Raw genomic sequence first — 17,421 nt, 5'->3', positions numbered from 1 at the left:
TGGACGATGCAAGAAGCTGACACTCTATAAGAAGTCTTGTCTCTGCCAGCTGGGGAAATAGCGAGTGGGAAAACGAGTTGTTGAGGTTTTGAATAGTAAACTCCTTCATTGTTCCTGGTTAGCTGGGGAAATATTGACTCCCAGACCTTCCCAGCCAGAAAACTGGTTGGAGGATTGGAATAGTAATCTCCTTCATTGTTCTCAGCTGGGAGTGTCGGGGGTTTTATTGACTTGTACCCAACTTCACTTCCACAACAAACTCTTCTCTAGGAATCTATGAATTGGGGGATAGATTGTGTCTGTGGCCCCAAAATTACCTGCACTGGGTTTTTTACTGACATTTTCTGTTTCCTAATCCATTGCGCTAATATCGTGTGACATTAAACATTGGAACTACCGCCATTTTATTCTCTAATAGGGAAATGGGTGCTAATAGGCTGCAGGAGATCTGCTGAGACATAGAAAGGGAAATGGGTGCTTATAGGCTGCAGGAGATCTGATAAGAGAAAAGGAGGGGGTTGAAATGAAGCAGATCTCCTGCAGCCTATTAGTATCTATTTCCTCTGCTGAGACTAAAATGGTGGTGGAATTATTTTTCCTTTATTTCATTTTATTTATCTTACTAAGTTGTGTGTTCATTTACTGCGCACCCAAACATTATACCCACCCAGCAGAACATTATACCCACCCAGCAGAACATTATACCCACCCACCAGAACATTATACCCACCCACCCGAACATTATACCACCCACCCGAACATTATACCACTCACCCGAACATTATACCCACCCACCAGAACATTATACCCACCCACCAGAACATTATACCACCCACCAGAACATTATACCCACCCTCCAGAACATTACACCACCCACCAGAACATTATACCACCCACCAGAACATTATACCACCCTCCAGAACATTACACCACCCACCAGAACATTATACCACCTACCAGAACATTATACCACCCACCAGAACATTATATCCACCCACCAGAACTCCACCAGACAAAGCATCACACTGCCTCTGCCGGCTTGTCTTCTTCCCATAATGCATCCTGGTGCCATCTCTTTGCTCACATCCCTTGCAGCCCCATACACAACAAACTGCAATGCCCATTTCTTTGCTTTAAAAAAACAACAACTTCATGGAAAACATGTTTACTTGCTGCCAAATATACCCCGCCCACTTCCAGATGACATTGTAATGAGATAATCTATATTATTCACTTCACCTGTCAGTGATCATAATGTTATGGCTGATCAGTGTACAGTACATAAACACTAAAATATGTGGCTACATTCATCTATAAAGTGTTAGGTGCTCAAAATAATATTCTCTACAGATCTACGGCTTCCACTTCACACCTACTTTATTCATATCATAATAGTGGCTGCTATATTAAATAAACTAAAAACCTGTGAAAATTCATGTAATCATACAATAATTTGTGCTCAATATAGTGCTCTCTGCAAGTCCACTGCTTCCACTTTGTAACTAATTCAATGAATTTATTTTGCTAAATTAAATCCACAAATGAATGAAAAGTTGATAAGGTGTGAAAGTTCTCTGTGCTCCAAACTGTGCCAGCTGTAGTGTAGCCACGCCTTCTTCCACCTCTTACACACGTGATGGTGAGGGCGCCCCCTTAGTAGTGCTTCCCCACTCACCAGAGCAATGTGACTCCCAGCTTTTCAGCTACCAGAGTCACAAACATCCTTCACACTCTCCTCACCTCCGATGGCAAAGGAACTGGATCCTCCTCGCTCACTCCTGCAAGTCTGCTGCGCTTTCTGTCAGTCTCCCTCCTAGACTCGGCTTCCTCCTCCGACCGCTGTTCCAGCAGGAGCTCCGCCTCTTCATACACACTCAGGGAGGAGAGAAAGGGGAAGGATATACAGTACATACACACACAGCACAAGGCCGTGTTCACACTACCAGTCGTTTCTCAGGGCTGCAGTTCCTCTGAGCTCCACAAGGTGGTGATCTCACTTCTACCAAGACAGGAAGTCTCTATGGAATACAGACAGGAAGTGATGTCAGGTACAGACAGGAAGTTCTGGGTGAGAGGTGAGTTGGGAGGAAGTTGAGAGGAGACGTTGCTGGAAGAGGCAGCAGATGAGGTAATAAGAGCTTATTTTCTATTTACACCCAGTAACCCCCCGTCATGTCCGTCCTCTTCCTCCATAGTCACTGTGACGTCTTTTATCTCCAGCAGATGATGATACACACATATATAGTGTGGAAACCTAGATTAACCCCTTCAGGGTTAGAGCATTTCCCCACTTTTGGGGCCGGAACATTCTCTTCATTTTGGAGATAAATTCTAGTAATATGTTCCTCTCAACAAACAGCACTGATAATAAATAGACAAGATAATGACCATCCTGACTAGAGATGGGCTCGGGCGTGTTCGAGTTCACACGTGCCCGATCCCGCCAGGAAGCCGACACTGCACTCCGCTAATCACAGGCAGTGAGACATTTCCCGATCTGGAGGTGCAGAGATCAGTAAATGTCTCACTGCCTGTGATTATTGGACTGCAGTGTCGGCTTCCTGGCGGGATCGGGCATGTGTGAACTCGACCACGCCTGAGCTCATCTCTAATCCTGACCGTACATGGCCTACAAAGGGCAATTATTACACTACACAGGCAGCCAATGGGCAATCATTACAATATGCAGCCAACACAATGATGGAGTGCAGGGGTCAGGAGTATGGAGCCCCTTACATTGCTGGTCAGGAGGAAGAAAACATTCCCCAGCCTGCCATGAAGAATATGTTTCATCATTGATGTAAGAGGGAGGAAAATACTGAGGGCTCTGAGGGAAGTATAGGAGCTGAGGGGATGTGAGGGTTTAGTGAAGCTGGAAGACTTTTGGGGCCTCTGTATGTATATAGGTATGTACCTCTGTATGTAATGTATCTGAAGTCTGAAGGACTCTGAGAATCTTGAGAGGTTAGTCAGGCTTCGGGGCTCTGAGGGAATAGGGGGCTGGGGGGCTCAGGGGACTCTGAGGGAAAAGGGGGCTGGAGGGCTCAGGGGACTCTGAGGGACAGGGGGTAGGGGGGTCTATGATTGTCCTCCCACCCCACCTGCACTTATTTTTCAGACCTTACAGAACTGGCAATCTTAACCACCTTATTGTCCCACTGGTCATGTGATTTGTTCTGGAATATTATGTAAGATGAAGAAGGGAATTCATTCATTCGTTGGTGAGCACTTGTTCTTAGAGGAGTTCTGTTTCAGCTGCAAACCAGCTCAGAAACCAAACAAATCCAACAGAGAAAAGGGAAATTCTGATCTGGCAGGCTAAGAGGGTCCAATGTCCTCCAAGATGTAACAAATCCAAAACAGTCCAGATTAAGGCCTCTTGCACATGATACTCCTGTTTGAGCATGTCGCAGCTTGAAAAAGCTCAGTACAGCTTTTTCTTTTTTTTTTTCTGAGCTAAAATAAAGCCCATTAATTGTAATGTGCCTGTGCACACAGGCGTGTAAACAAGCGCTGTGCATTCTTCAGGAAAAACAAAATAGAAAAATCTGCATTTTTGGTGAGTATTTTAAGCCTTAATGCACGCAAATACACACCAATACGCTTAAATACACGCAAATACATAAAAAAAAAAAAAGTCCGTAAAAAGTAGATGCTCAAACAGGAGTATTGTGTGCAAGAGGCCTTAATGGGCTGTATTTTAGCAAAAAAAAAAAAAAAATCTGTACTGAGCTTTTTCTAGCTACAGTGTGCAAGAGGCCTAAATGTATTCTCATGGGGACAGAAGTTCTTAAATGTACAGCAACTCTCCTATTACCACCCCCCCCCCCCTCACATCCCCATCCTATTATTGTGACCAATACCATCCAAATAATTCTTACCTTCATTTCCCAAAGTTATCCGTCTACAAGGAGACCTGTATAGATCAAATGAGGATGGAGGAGGACCGGAGTCAAATGACTGAAAAGATACTAAACCTCACCCTGGAGATCATCTACCTGCTGACTGGAGAGGTGAGGAGGATTCTGGGAGGTCACATGACATCACTCTTATCTCTATTAATAAAACACAGACCTGACCGGAGAGGTGAGGAGGATTCTGGGATTCTAACATGATATTCCTATTGGTTCCTCAATACAGAGATTTCCTCCTCAGAAGTCAGGTGATCATATGACCATCACAGTGCCTCCATGTGACTCCCTAAATCCTGAGAGACACAACATGCAGAAGATTCTAGAAGTCACCAAGAAGATGATGGAGCTGCTGACAGGAGAGGTGAGCGGTGCTGGGAATTCTGGGACATTATCCAGTAACAGACAAGGGATGTGTCTGGATGGTGACTGTATCATTGTGTGTGTCAGGTTCCTATAAGGTGTCAGGATGTCACTGTCTATTTCTCCATGGAGGAGTGGGAGTATTTAGAAGGACACAAGGATCTCTACAAGGACGTCATGATGGAGAATCAGCCGCCCCTCACATCACCGGGTAAGAGGAGACTTTATTGTAAAGGAGAGAGCAGTACGGAGGCTCCACCTAGATCCCCCATCATAGTTACATAGTTTGTGAGGTTGAAAAAGGACATCAGTCCATCCAGTTCAACCTATGATGTGTGTGTGTTTGCTGCTAACCGCACATTGTATACCCCTGTATGTTGTGGTCTTTAAAGAGGAAGTAAACCCTCCTCTACAACTTGTACCTATAGGTAAGCCTATGATAAGGCTTACCTATAGGTACTGTAAATATCTCCTAAACATGTACCGTTTAGGAGATATTTACCTTACATGTCGCCAGTGACGTCACTGGCGCATGCGCTCTGAAGGAACGTCCGATCGCGCCGTTCCTTCAGAGCCCCGTGCCGTGACTGTCGGCTCTAGCGCGCGTGCGCGGGAGTGACGTCACCGCGGCTCCGGCCAATCAGATGGCCGGATGCCGCGATCCCGGAAGACGGGCGACTAGACATGTCGCCCGTCATAGAGGTGAGTGAGCGGCACGGCGGGGGCTCGTTCTGAGGTAAGTATTGCATAATGAGCTAATATGCGATGCATACTAGCTCATTATGTCTTTCTTTTGCAGGGTGTAAAAAAAAACTCAAACGAATTTACAACCTCTTTAAGGTGTCCATCTAATAGTTTTTTTAAACAATCGATGCTCCCTGCTGATACCACTGCTTGCGGAAGAGAATTCCACATCCTTACTGCTCTTACAGTGAAGAACCCCCTACGTATTTTAAGGTTAAACCGCCTTTCTTCTAGTTTTAGTGAGTGGCCACGTGTCTTATTGTATCTCCTTTCTCTGAATAGGTTTTTCCTTATGCTAGGGTCGCCAGTACAGTATTTGTACATTGATATCATATCCCCCCTCAATCGTCTCTTCTCCAGAGAGAATAAGTTCAGTGCTTGTAGCCTTTCCTCATAGCTGATGTCCTCCATTCCCCTAATTATTTTTTTTGCCCTTCTCTGGACTCTCTCCAGTTCCAGCACATCCTTCCTGAGGACCGGAGCCCAGAACTGGACAGCATACTCCAGATGTGGCCGGACCAGAGTCTTGTAGAGTGGAAGAATAATCTCTATTTCTGGAGTGAATCCCATTTTTTATACATCCCAGTATTCTGTTGGCTTTGCTTGCAGCAGCTTGGCATTGCATGCCACTGCCAAGCTTGTTGTCTACCAGTACCCCCAGGTCCTTTTCCATCCTAGACTCACCCAGAGGTTCCCCCCCCTAGTGAGTAGCTTGCTTTCTGGTTTCTGAAACTCCCCATTAATCACCACTCTCTGTACTCTCCCCTGGAGCCAGTTCTCTATCCAGGTACTCACCTTATGGTCCATACCTACCTTCCTTAGTTTGTACAGTAAGCGTTTGTGGAGAACGGTGTCAAAGGCCTTTGCGAATTCCAGATACACCACATCCACAGGCTTACCTTTATCTAGGTGGCAGCTCACTTCATCATAGAAGGTTAATAGATTGGTTTGGCAAGAACGATTTTTCATGAATCCATGCTGATTACTACTAATAATACCGTTTTCATTACTAAAGTATTGTATGTGGTCCCTTAACATCCCCTCCAAAATCTTGCAGACTACTCATGTTAGGCTGACCGGCCTATAGTTATCCGGGATATATCTCGGCCCTTTTTTAAATATTGGTACCACGTTGGCTTTTTTCCAATCAGCTGGCACCATACCCGTCTATAAACTATCCTTAAAGATCAAGAATAATGTTCTGGCAATCACCTGGCTGAGCTCTTTAAGAACCCTTGGGTGCAAGCCAACCGGTCCCGGGGATTTATTTATGTTAAGTTTCTCTAGTTTAGTTCTAAGTCTATCTTCTGTTAGCCATGGCGGCACTTCCTAAGGTGTGTTATTTAGTTCGGCATTACAAGCTGGGTTAGTGTAGCCCTCCGATTCTTTTGTGAAGACTGAAGAGAAGAAATTATTTAACACTTCTGCCTTTTCCCTGTCCTCTGTGGCCAAAACTCCCTTATCGTCTTTTATGGGGCCAATGTGTTCTGGCCTCGCTTTCTTACTGTTTATATACTTAAAGAACGTCTTGGGGTTCTTTTTACTCTCTTCCGCTATATGTCTCTCGTGTTCTATTTTAGCCGCCCTGATTTCGTCTTTACATTTCTTATTACACTCTTTGTAATGTTGGATTGCTGCCAATGACCCCTCAGCCTTGTATTTTTTGAAGGCCTTTTCTTTAGCATTAATATGCATTTTTATGTTGGAGTTTAGCCACCCAGGGTTTAGTTTTGCTCTTTTAAATTTATTTCCCTTTGGAATGCACTGGTCAATCCCTTTGTTTAGTATGCTTTTGAAGCACTCCCATTTTTCCTCCGTGTTCTTTGTTCCCAGGGTTCTATCCCATTTGATATTTTCTAGCAGAGAGCGCAGTTTTGGGAAATTGGCTCTTTTGAAATTCAGTGTCATTATATTACCCTTGTGTTTCCTATTACTATGATTAATACTGAAACTAATTGACCTATGGTCACTGTCTCCTAAGTTGTCCCGTATTTCTATATCTGTGAGCAGGTCTGTATTAATAAACACATAGAAACAATGTATTCAGTCAGTGTGTGTGTTTCCTACAGATGGATCCGGTAATGAGAACCCACCAGAGAGATGTCCCCGTCCTCTGTATTCCCGGGATTCCACACAGGAAGGTCACACCATCCCCCACCATCATCAGGTAGATGAGGAACAATCACTGATAGTATCATTAGGATCTGTACATTATCTGCATTGTTACCATTAATGTCATTTTTATTATATATTCAGAGTGGAAACCTCGGGGAAGATAATATTGATGTTAAAGAGGAGGATGAGGAGTATGGAGTGATGGAGGAATTTTCAGAAGGACACAAGGATATGATGGAGCCACCGAATACCAGGAACCCACCATAGAGATGTCCTCGTCCTCTGTATTCCCGGGATTCCACACAGGAAGATCACACCATCCCTCACTATTACAAGGTTGGTGGGACGGAGCATCTAGAGAATGGACTCATTGAAGTGATTTTTTTTAAATGTGATGTCACAATATTGAAGTTTGTTTTACAGATGACCTCTTCTATTATTTTCTTGGTTTAGAGTGGAGATCCAATCGATATAGAATTTGAGGTTAAAGCAGAAGAAGAAGAGAGGTATGTGAGGGATGATCAGCAGTCTATGGAGGAGGATGGAATAACGGGGACATTTATAGAGGAGGACACTCCTACAGAGATCAGCACAGGTGGGTAATTAATGGGGATGAATAAGTAGGTATAGTATCACTCGCACCTCTGGAGTATTGGGTGTGTAAAGGGAAGCCGCTAGTTCAAACAATGGGTATAGTTTATAAATGGATATAGGTAAAAAACTGCCCTAAACCCTATAGTGGAGGGCTAATATAATCCTACCACAATATTGGTTGTGTGACAATAATCATGAAAAATGCATAAACAAATTGCTCTGTGTTAAGGTATTGCTACCTTGTGCCCATATAGTAAATTAATATGCAAAAAAAAGAAAAGAAAAAAGTGTCACAGTTGTACTTGTAAAATGATGAAATAGTAAAAGCAACAAAATTATTCACCATCAATGTCCAAATATTAAAGTGCAAATATAAACCATCAATGTGCTGACAAATGGTCTCTATGTGAATAGGTGACGTCCATAAAGTGCAATATAATTTGCTAGCAAATAATCATAAAATAAATAACGGCCATAAAGTGCAATAGATAGTGCTAGCAAAAAAATCTCAAGGTGGTACAAAATATATATAGTCTGTAACAGGATATTGCTGGTAGAAGATTTTAACCCATTCCTGACCAGGCCATATTTTGTGATTCGGCACTGCGTTACTTTAACGGACAATTGCGCGGTCGTGCGATGCTGTACCCAAATTAAATGTATGTCCTTTTTTTCTCCACAAATAGAGCTTTCTTTTGGTGGTATTTGATCACCTGTGCGATTTTTACTTTTTGCGCTATATACAAAAAAAGAGCGACAATTTTGAAAAAACAACAATATTTTTCACATTTTTTATATGAAATTCCCCCCCAAAAAAATGTAAAAATCTAAATTTTTTAACATTTTAGGCCAATTTGTTTTCTGCTACATATTTTTGGTAAAAAAAATCGCAATAAGCGTATTTTAAATGGTTTCCGCAAAAGTTATCGCAGCTACTAACTAAGGGAAATTTATGTAATTTTTATTGTTTTTTTTAACTAGTAATGGCGGCGATCTGTGATTTTTTTTCTTTTTTTTTGCGGTACCGCGACATTGGGGCGGACAGATGGGACCCTTGACTGACATTTTTGACACTTTTGGGGGTACCAGTGACATTACTACAGTAATCAGTGCTATATATATGCACTGTTACTGTAAAAATGACACTGGCAGGGAAGGGATTAACTTTTAATGGTGATCAAGAGGTTAATGTATGCCTGGTGCTTACTGACGTGTGTGGGGGGGAGGGGACTGTGTGACACAGGCACAGATCGCAGGTTGAGCTATGCTGAATCCTGCAATCTGTCACTGTTTGTCACTTAGGAGATCCGCCCGGGATTTGTGCTAGTAGGGATGTGCGGGCTAATCATGCAGATTAGTGCTCAATGTTTTTTTTGTTTTTTTTGGGGGTGGGGAGATTTTTGCTGACACATAATGCTCATACATATTGGGGGGGTGGCGGCGCAATTTGGCATGTTTGCCCTGGGATATAGGTGACCTTTTACTGGCACTGCCTGGGATATGTTGTATGTTAAAAATATATGTTTTTAACATACAACATTTAAAAAAAATGTTTTTTATCTAAAAAAAAGATATGTTAAAAATTCTCCCGGGGTTACTTACTCTGCTGTTCACTGGCTGTGCCTGACTTATGAGTCCTGACCCTTACACTGTATAATTTATATTGCACATTACATACTCCTGACCCCTGCACTATATACTCTATGTTGTACATTACATACTCCTGATCCCTGCATTACATACTCTATGTTGTACATTACATACTCCTGACCCCTGCACTATATACTCTATGTTGTACATTACATACTCCTGACCCCTGCACTATATACTCTATGTTGTACATTGCATACTCCTGACCCCTGCACTATATACTCTATGTTGTACATTACATACTCCTGACCCCTGCACTATATACTCTATGTTGTACATTACATACTCCTGACTTTTGCACTATATACTCTATGTTGTACATTACATACTCCTGTCCCCTGCACTATATACTCTGTATTGTACATTACATACTCCTGACTTCTGCTCTCTCCCCTCTACCGACTGCTATATATACACATAATATGGATTCTCTTTTGTTACACCCATTTCCTACCAGCTGGACATTTTATATCGGTAGATAGTGAGTAGGTGTCTCGCACATCAAGGCGTGACCTGGCCTAGGTCCAGACTGAGACTGTCATTTACTATCATACAGCAGGTCTTGACTTGGTGTGTGGCTCCCAGGACACCTAGTCACCCTCTACCATTTACTAGTTACCTTGAGGGGGGAATTGTAAGATTCGCAGAGACAAAGCTGCCTGATGTGGGCGGAGTCCTGGTTTAGGGGAACCAATCTGCTGATGTCTAGTAATAATCTTTGTATTTCTATTTTAGTACATGGACGGGAGATGAGGAAAACCTCAGAGGATTGTCTCACTTTGTCTCCAGACTGTAAAGTAGAAGATGAGGACATCACACAGTATAGTCCAGGAGAAAACCCGGCTACCTCAAATGTCCATCCGGCACCACACAGTGTAGATGGACCATCGTATTCCTCTTATCCTGAGGAACCCCAGATTGTGAGGGACAGTGCCGGACCATCGTATTCCTCTTATCCTGAGGAACCTCAGACTGTGAGGGACGGTGCCGGACCATCGTATTCCTCTTATCCTGAGGAACCTCAGACTGTGAGGGACGGTGCGGGACCATCGTATTCCTCTTATCCTGAGGAATCTCAGACTGTGAGGGAAAGTGCCGGACCATCGTATTCCTCTTATCCTGAGGAACCTCAGACTGTGAGGGACAGTGCCGGACCATCGTATTCCTCTTATCCTGAGGAACCTCAGACTGTGAGGGACAGTGCCGGACCATCGTATTCCTCTTATCCTGAGGAACCTCAGACTGTGAGGGACAGTGCCGGACCATCGTATTCCTCTTATCCTGAGGAACCTCAGACTGTGAGGGATGGTGCCGGACCATCGTATTCCTCTTATCCTGAGGAACCTCAGACTGTGAGGGACAGTGCCGGACCATCGTATTTCTCTTATCGTGAGGAACCTCAGACTGTGAGGGACAGTGCCGGACCATCGTATTCCTCTTATCCTGAGGAACCTCAGACTGTGAGGGACAGTGCTATCCTTACAACAGATAAGAGGTTTTCCTGTACTGAGTGCGGGAAGTGTTTTCATTTTAAATCCAAGCTTAATGTGCATAAAAGATCTCACTTCAGGGAGAAGCCGTATTCCTGTCCTGAGTGTGGGCAATGTTATTCATTGAAGTCCAATCTTTCCACACATCAGAGATGTCACACGGGGGAGAAGCCGTATTCCTGTCCTGAGTGTGGGAAATGTTTTTCACGGAAGTCCAATCTTTCCACACATCAGAGATGTCACACGGGGGAGAAGCATTTTTCCTGTCCTGAGTGCGGGAAATGTTTTACACAGAAAGGCAATCTTTCCGCTCATCAGAGATCTCACACCGGTGAGAAGCCATATTCCTGTCCTGAGTGTGGGAAATGTTTTTCACGGAAGTCCACTCTTTCCATGCATCAGAGATTGCACACTGGTGAGAAGCCGTATTCCTGTCCTGAGTGCGGGAAATGTTTTTCAGAGAAGTCCGCTCTTTCCAAGCATCAGAGATTGCACACTGGTGAGAAGCCGTATTCCTGTCCTGAGTGCGGGAAATGTTTTTCAGCGATGTCCAATCTTTCCAGGCATCAGAGATTGCACACGGGTGAGAAGCCGTATTCCTGTCCTGAGTGCAGGAAATTTTTTTCAGAGAAGTCCACTCTTTCCACACATCAGAGATCGCACACTGGTGTGAAGTTGTATTCCTGTCCCGAGTGCGGGAAATGTTTTGCACAGAAGTCCTCTCTTTCCAGACATCAGAGATCTCAAACGGGTGAGAAGCCACTTTCCTGTCCTGAGTGAGGGAATTGTTCCTCACTGAAGTCCTGTCTTCCTGTACATCAGGGGTCCCACACAACCCTGGAGGTGTATTAGTGCCTTGAGTGCGGGAAATGTCTTCTATATGAATGTTGGTGGACATGTGGGGAAGAAGCAAAAATGAAGTAGGGAAGGAAACAGAGAGACCGTAAACTAAAGAATGGTTGCAAAAAATTGGGATGCTCACAACTGCAATATTCAAAAAGTCAAATCTTTATTGAAAAACGGCACAGTTATAACAAAAGGTGCACCTCCCGTACCGGGATGGTGACACAAGATAGAGGATCAGACACATATAAAACTGTAAACAGTTAAAACCACAAAAACAAACAAACACACGCTACAGGCCACACCACCTCGGTGAGGAACACAAAGTCTATGGCTGCACTACAGCGATCCTGCAGTATATGGTCTAAATAGATCATGTAATACTGCCACAACCGCGGATATGCAGCCGGCATGCCACCACAGTCAGATGCTCAGGTAATGGGACATCCTAACTTGAATGGCCCCCAATGAAGAACAGTCAGCATACATTGAAATTATTGTCGTGTCAATACATGTCAAACACAAGACCAAGATGTATGATTTGTATGGAAGATATGTGACACACTCTAGAGACAGGTAGGTGCCAGTCTGATGTATGTATACTGCAGCTATCCACCAGCGTGGCTCACAGTGCATCCCCTATGGGGAAATATGAACACTCCAGACTATTCAATCACTAAAGTATTGGTCCTCATCTACTAGTATGGATGGTGTCACATAAATGTCAGTTATGGCAATTGAAATACGACATCCAGTACTGATAACAGCAACAGTTGCTGAAAGGGGCAGGTAGGGATAGGGGAGGGGAAGAGGCTGGGAACATGGATAGATGCTACAAAAGTTCCAGATCATGAGGGGTCATACATGGCATGGAGCGGGTCCCTGGAATATCGCCACTAATTGATGATCAAGTCGATAGCGTTGGCCCGAATTGGGCAATGAAAAAGGATGGAATATGGTGGCCAGTTACATCTATCATAAGGCAACTTCAAATGGGTGTGCCTATGGGCGCGGGGAGAGACGCTGCATATCCGAGGCAGCAAGGGCTCTCACCAGGCAAGTACCTAGCGGTATACTGTGTAGTGAGCCACGCTCATTCAGAGCAGATGGAGTAGGTTCAAACAGAAGGCTTACCGCTATTGCAGGGTACAGTATCTCTTAGAAACCTGGTGATCACGGCCTGGTTCTCTATCCCCTTAGCTTTCTGCGGCGTCTTCTTCCAATAGTGTCACCTCCAGGTCTATTGCATACTGGGTAGATCCCACCTCCTAAGGCATCAACCTGGATAGGTCCTGTGGGCCACTTCCGCCCTTCCTCATGCGAGCAGCGTTAGCCCGGAGTCCTCCGTTATCCGACAAACATTAGGCAAACTCCAGTGTGTGGACAGTTCCCCGTGGTGGGTGGGCGGTAGCGCGTGACGTCAACGCGTTTCGCATGCGTGAAACACGGTTCGTCAGGACGTCATTGTGTGGGCGGGGGATTCTTTTAAAGGTGTTGCTAAATTAGTGATTGAATACTTCTGAAACACACAGGTGGATAATCCAGACCGCACCTAACAGAGCGCCATCTAGTGTATGTCTTAAAAACATTGAGAACTTCTTACATGTTACTTGTCTATCGCTATGAGGAAAAACAAGTATTAGACATATGTGTAAGGTAAACGCCATTCTTGGAGTCAGAGAGCATATGGAGGCAGTGATGCCATACAAAAACATAAACATATATCAAAGGGTTATATCCCTAATAGTTTCCGGGGAGGCCTTATGAATACAGAGGGGGAAATCCAGAGGAAACACAAAATAATTTAAATTTAAATTTAGATAAGTGCCAATCCACTACAAAAACAATAGAGCTGTATTAGTTACCTATATACTCCCGGTACCAGCAATGGAATAGAGAGTATATATGAATGAATACTTGTAGACTAACTTAACCTTAGTCCAGGAGTACCTTAACACTTAGTCTGTATGGACAGGGGATATAGTGTCACCCATATCACTTTCACATAGTATCGTCAGACATTGGTAATTATGGATTGGTGACCTACGTTTGCTGTGCATAAGAATATAAGATACATTGTGCCAATATGTGCCACCCTCATCCTTTTAGCGCCAAGGGTTACCGCTTACGGGACTCTAAGATGATGGATGAGGGGGGGGGGGAAGTGGGAGGAGGAGGAGGCGGATTATCATGAGTGGAGTTTTTAAGGCTTGAGAAACACTTTCAAACTCATTTCGGTATTGAGGCCTTGATGTGTCAAGGTCTGTAAACGAAAGATCCAAGCTTTCTCCTCCATGAGTAATACTCTATCATAATCTCCCCTCCTGGAGAAGCACATCCTGATATACACGTCAGATATACTCCATGGCTGATCTTCATCATGTAAGAAACACTTCATAAGGAGATCAGAGACCACCAAAGACATGGATGAAGTGTTGTCCCGTGTTGGCCATTGATAGCCGGAGAAAAATAAAAATGGAGTCCTTACCTTTCATTGGCTGAGTGCATTTTGTGCGGGAAGATTTCACAAACACTTACAGATCTGGTTGTTATAAATGTGTTGATGAAATGTGACCCGCATTCCCCCAGTCATGGTGAATTGGGATTTCCTATAATGGTCAGTTCCATCTAGTGGCCATAATCTGCTTTCCTGACAGATGTCCATGGCAGCATACGTTTGGGTAGCCCCGCCCTCGTTCCTCGCTATAAGACCCCACCCCCATAAATGTTCAGGATAAGCCAATGGCTGCGTTCCTTTTTTGTCCTCCTCACTTATAGGTCCATTTCTGTATGAAGTTTTCCTACCTATTGGAAGTATTGGTGGGCGGGTCTGGTGCTGGGCAGCTGTGCGGGATGTCAGGAGCTTCCTTTGGTATCCAGAAGTCTTCCAGGATCTCCCGAGTGGTCATTGAGTCCCCAGCTATCAGCGGGGTGGTGTTATGGCACACATATGTAGAGGATTCATGCCTGGAGAGTGGGCCCTGCCATCGCTGGCCATTTGCATTGGCTGGGAACCCAGCTGTTAGCGGGTGGCCATTTACAGTTAGACACGTGAAATTAATTTTCAAAGCACCCCCCCCCCCCATTTTGAAGGCATGTGGTCTGGTATGGGTTAGGAGGGGGGCGCTCGCTCGCCCCCCCCCCCTTTCCTTACTTGCTGAACTGCATGCTTAGGTAAAGGTCACAACGTTTATTTTTTTACATTTTGGCGTGGGCCTGGATGGGCCGGGGGGGGAGGGGACACCACGTCATTTTTTTTAAACATTTTTCTATTGCCAGGCAATACCCACATTCTTTTCTTTCCATTCATCTGTCAGTGGGGAAGCCCGCTGACAGCTGATGAGTCATCGGTTCTTAAGGATGCGGGCGGCCGGCTTCCCAGCCCCCTGCTTAGCAACCCGCTATTCTTCACACAGAATTCGAATCAGTCGATCGTTTTTCGACTAATTGGAATTACGATCGCTCTGAAAAGTTGAAATTCGTTAGAAAATTAATAAACAAAACTAATTTTACCGAAACCGAAAAGAAATTTAACGAAAACTAAACAAAAGTAAACAAATTCTGAAACCAAACTAAAGGAATTCTATAACAAAACGAAATTAGTAGTCTACGTTTCCACGAATGCGCCTACAAAGTCACGCGATTTCAAGTGTGACTGTGTACTGCGACTTGTATGTGACTTTACAGCGACTTTACCAACGACTTCGTGCGACTTTGATGTTCTGCGATTTGTTCAAAGTGATTCCTTTTCCTGCTGAAAGTTATGTAATTCCTTTTAGAAATTCCAATGTAATAATGGTTCTGTCCCCTGGTAATAGGATGCTATTGCATAAAGTATCCCACGTTCCATCACAGTCCAATTTTGTTTAAGCTTTTTTGTTATTTTTTTTCTTATATTTCTGTTTATGTGCAAGTGCATTTAAATTCTGTATATATTTCCATTTTTAGATATAATAAAACTACGTTGCTTTATCTTCTGTTGTTCTGTGTTCCCAGTATATATACCTATATAGCATAACAGACAGTAATCAAAGTACTCTACAACAACCAAAAAACACACAGATTATGTAACAAGGTTATTTTTTATTTATTTTTTTATTTTTTCTGCATAAATTCTCCAAAAATAAACGTTATTTTGCAATAATCATTACAAATGGTTTGGTTTTTTCCAGCACCAAAACACAAAAAATATATAAATTAACAGGTAAAAAAAATAACAAAATTTTTCTTTATTGGACTTCAAACAAGAAAAAAACTGTTGGGCCTTGAGAATATGACATATTTTTATTATTCTGCCTAAAATGGTACTTAACACCACCAAAAGAATGAAAAAAAAAATTACAACTGCTGGTAGGTTATTGGTTCAGTCGACCCAGAACCTGAACTAGTGGATGGGCCAGGGTAATCAGTCGATGCTCCATGGTAGTATTGCCTTTCCTGAAAAAGCATAACCTGAGTGGGTGTAGGTGGCATAAGTTGGTGATTTTTCGGGGGGCCAAGGGTGGAGGCAATGGGGGGGTGAATTTGGATGTAAAATGCGGGGCCTGAAGGGATTCAGCATATTACCGTAATCATCACAGTATGGGCGGTTTATTGGCGGGCCGTACAGTGTATTTGGTGGTGGTGGGTAATGGTGATAATAAGGGGGATATGTGTGTGGGGGGGGCTTCCATACATGCTGAGGATGTTGTTGGCTCCTCAACCACAAAGGATTGAGTAGTTGACATCAAAGCCATCCTGAGCGCATATTTTTTCTCTGGGGGGACCTTTTTAAATATCCCTAAAATGACCGTGAGAAATGCTGTGTCTTCACACATGCTTTCGTTCATTTTAGTGGACATCTCATTGACCACCTGCAAAATTTTATCCATGGGTTTCACACCCTTGGCACTTGCCTTTGTAGATCTTGGGCAAGGTCTATGGACATCACTAGGCCCCAGTTCAGCATCCTCCTTAACAGGAGAAACATTCCTGGAAATAGGTCTTGACATGGTTCCCTCAGACTCTTCCGGGTCACCAGTGTCATGGAATTGCTCCTCCTCCTCCTGTGACCCCTCTTACTGTGGCAAACCCTGTGAGCTGTCTTGCCAGCTTGCTTGGGTTCTGAAATATAATCATTAATTTTTATTTGTATGACTATTATTACATTTTATATGTAAACTACAGTATATACCTGCTGACAACTTACTCTCGTATCTCCAACACCGGCTTTAAAAATTCTAGCTCCTGGGCATGTGCATATGGGGCAAGTCTTGTAGACCCGGAACCACTCCTTCCTTCTCGCAGTTACGGAGATACCGGTTGTAACAGTCTTTGAGACTTCTCCATCTTGTTTGTAATGAGTGCACTGAAAAACAGACAATACAGACAATACCGGTACGGTACAGGGAATAATGGGTGCAAGCTGTGATGTGATAAGTTCCATATATGAAACACTTACATTTTTGTGACCGTTCTGTAGCTGATAAACAGTCCCAGTTTTCATAGTAGATGCGAGCCATTTCCAACCATGCTCTCTCCTTCTTCACATGGTCCTTGTATGATGGATCTCTGATATCATACACTGCTGGACGTTAGTCCCAGTTTTCATAGTAGATGCGAGCCATTTCCAACCATGCTCTCTCCTTCTTCACATGGTCCTTGTATGATGGATCTCTGATATCATACACTGCTGGACGTTCTCTGACAAGCCGGATGATTTCTTCATTGCC

General features: G+C 43.7%; 2 protein-coding genes and 1 pseudogene across 3 annotated transcripts in view; 2 read left to right on the top strand and 1 right to left on the bottom strand.

Annotated features, from left to right (window-relative positions):
* Window positions 1-17,421, top strand: part of LOC309549773 (gastrula zinc finger protein XlCGF66.1-like) — a gene marked incomplete at its 3' end in the record, with an annotated part of 313,385 nt that overhangs the window by 53,160 nt on the left and 242,804 nt on the right. The window lies entirely within an intron of this gene.
* Window positions 1-17,421, bottom strand: part of LOC309549776 (uncharacterized protein) — a gene marked incomplete at both ends in the record, with an annotated part of 190,172 nt that overhangs the window by 13,170 nt on the left and 159,581 nt on the right. The gene's annotated exons all lie outside the window — the stretch shown is intronic.
* LOC309549780 overlaps window positions 3,936-17,421 on the top strand; it is a 36,618-nt pseudogene continuing 23,132 nt past the window's right edge. Inside the window, exon 1 of the transcript in view lies at window positions 3,936-4,013. The product of the transcript in view is annotated as an uncharacterized misc_RNA (transcript). The remainder of the gene's footprint in view (window positions 4,014-17,421) is intronic.

The sequence above is a fragment of the Pelophylax lessonae genome (genome assembly GCF_965119305.1).
Source record: "Pelophylax lessonae genome assembly, chromosome: 3".
Classification (NCBI taxonomy): domain Eukaryota; kingdom Metazoa; phylum Chordata; class Amphibia; order Anura; family Ranidae; genus Pelophylax; species Pelophylax lessonae.
Note: the sequence above shows the minus strand (reverse complement) of the source record. Positions and strands in the feature narration are given on the sequence as shown.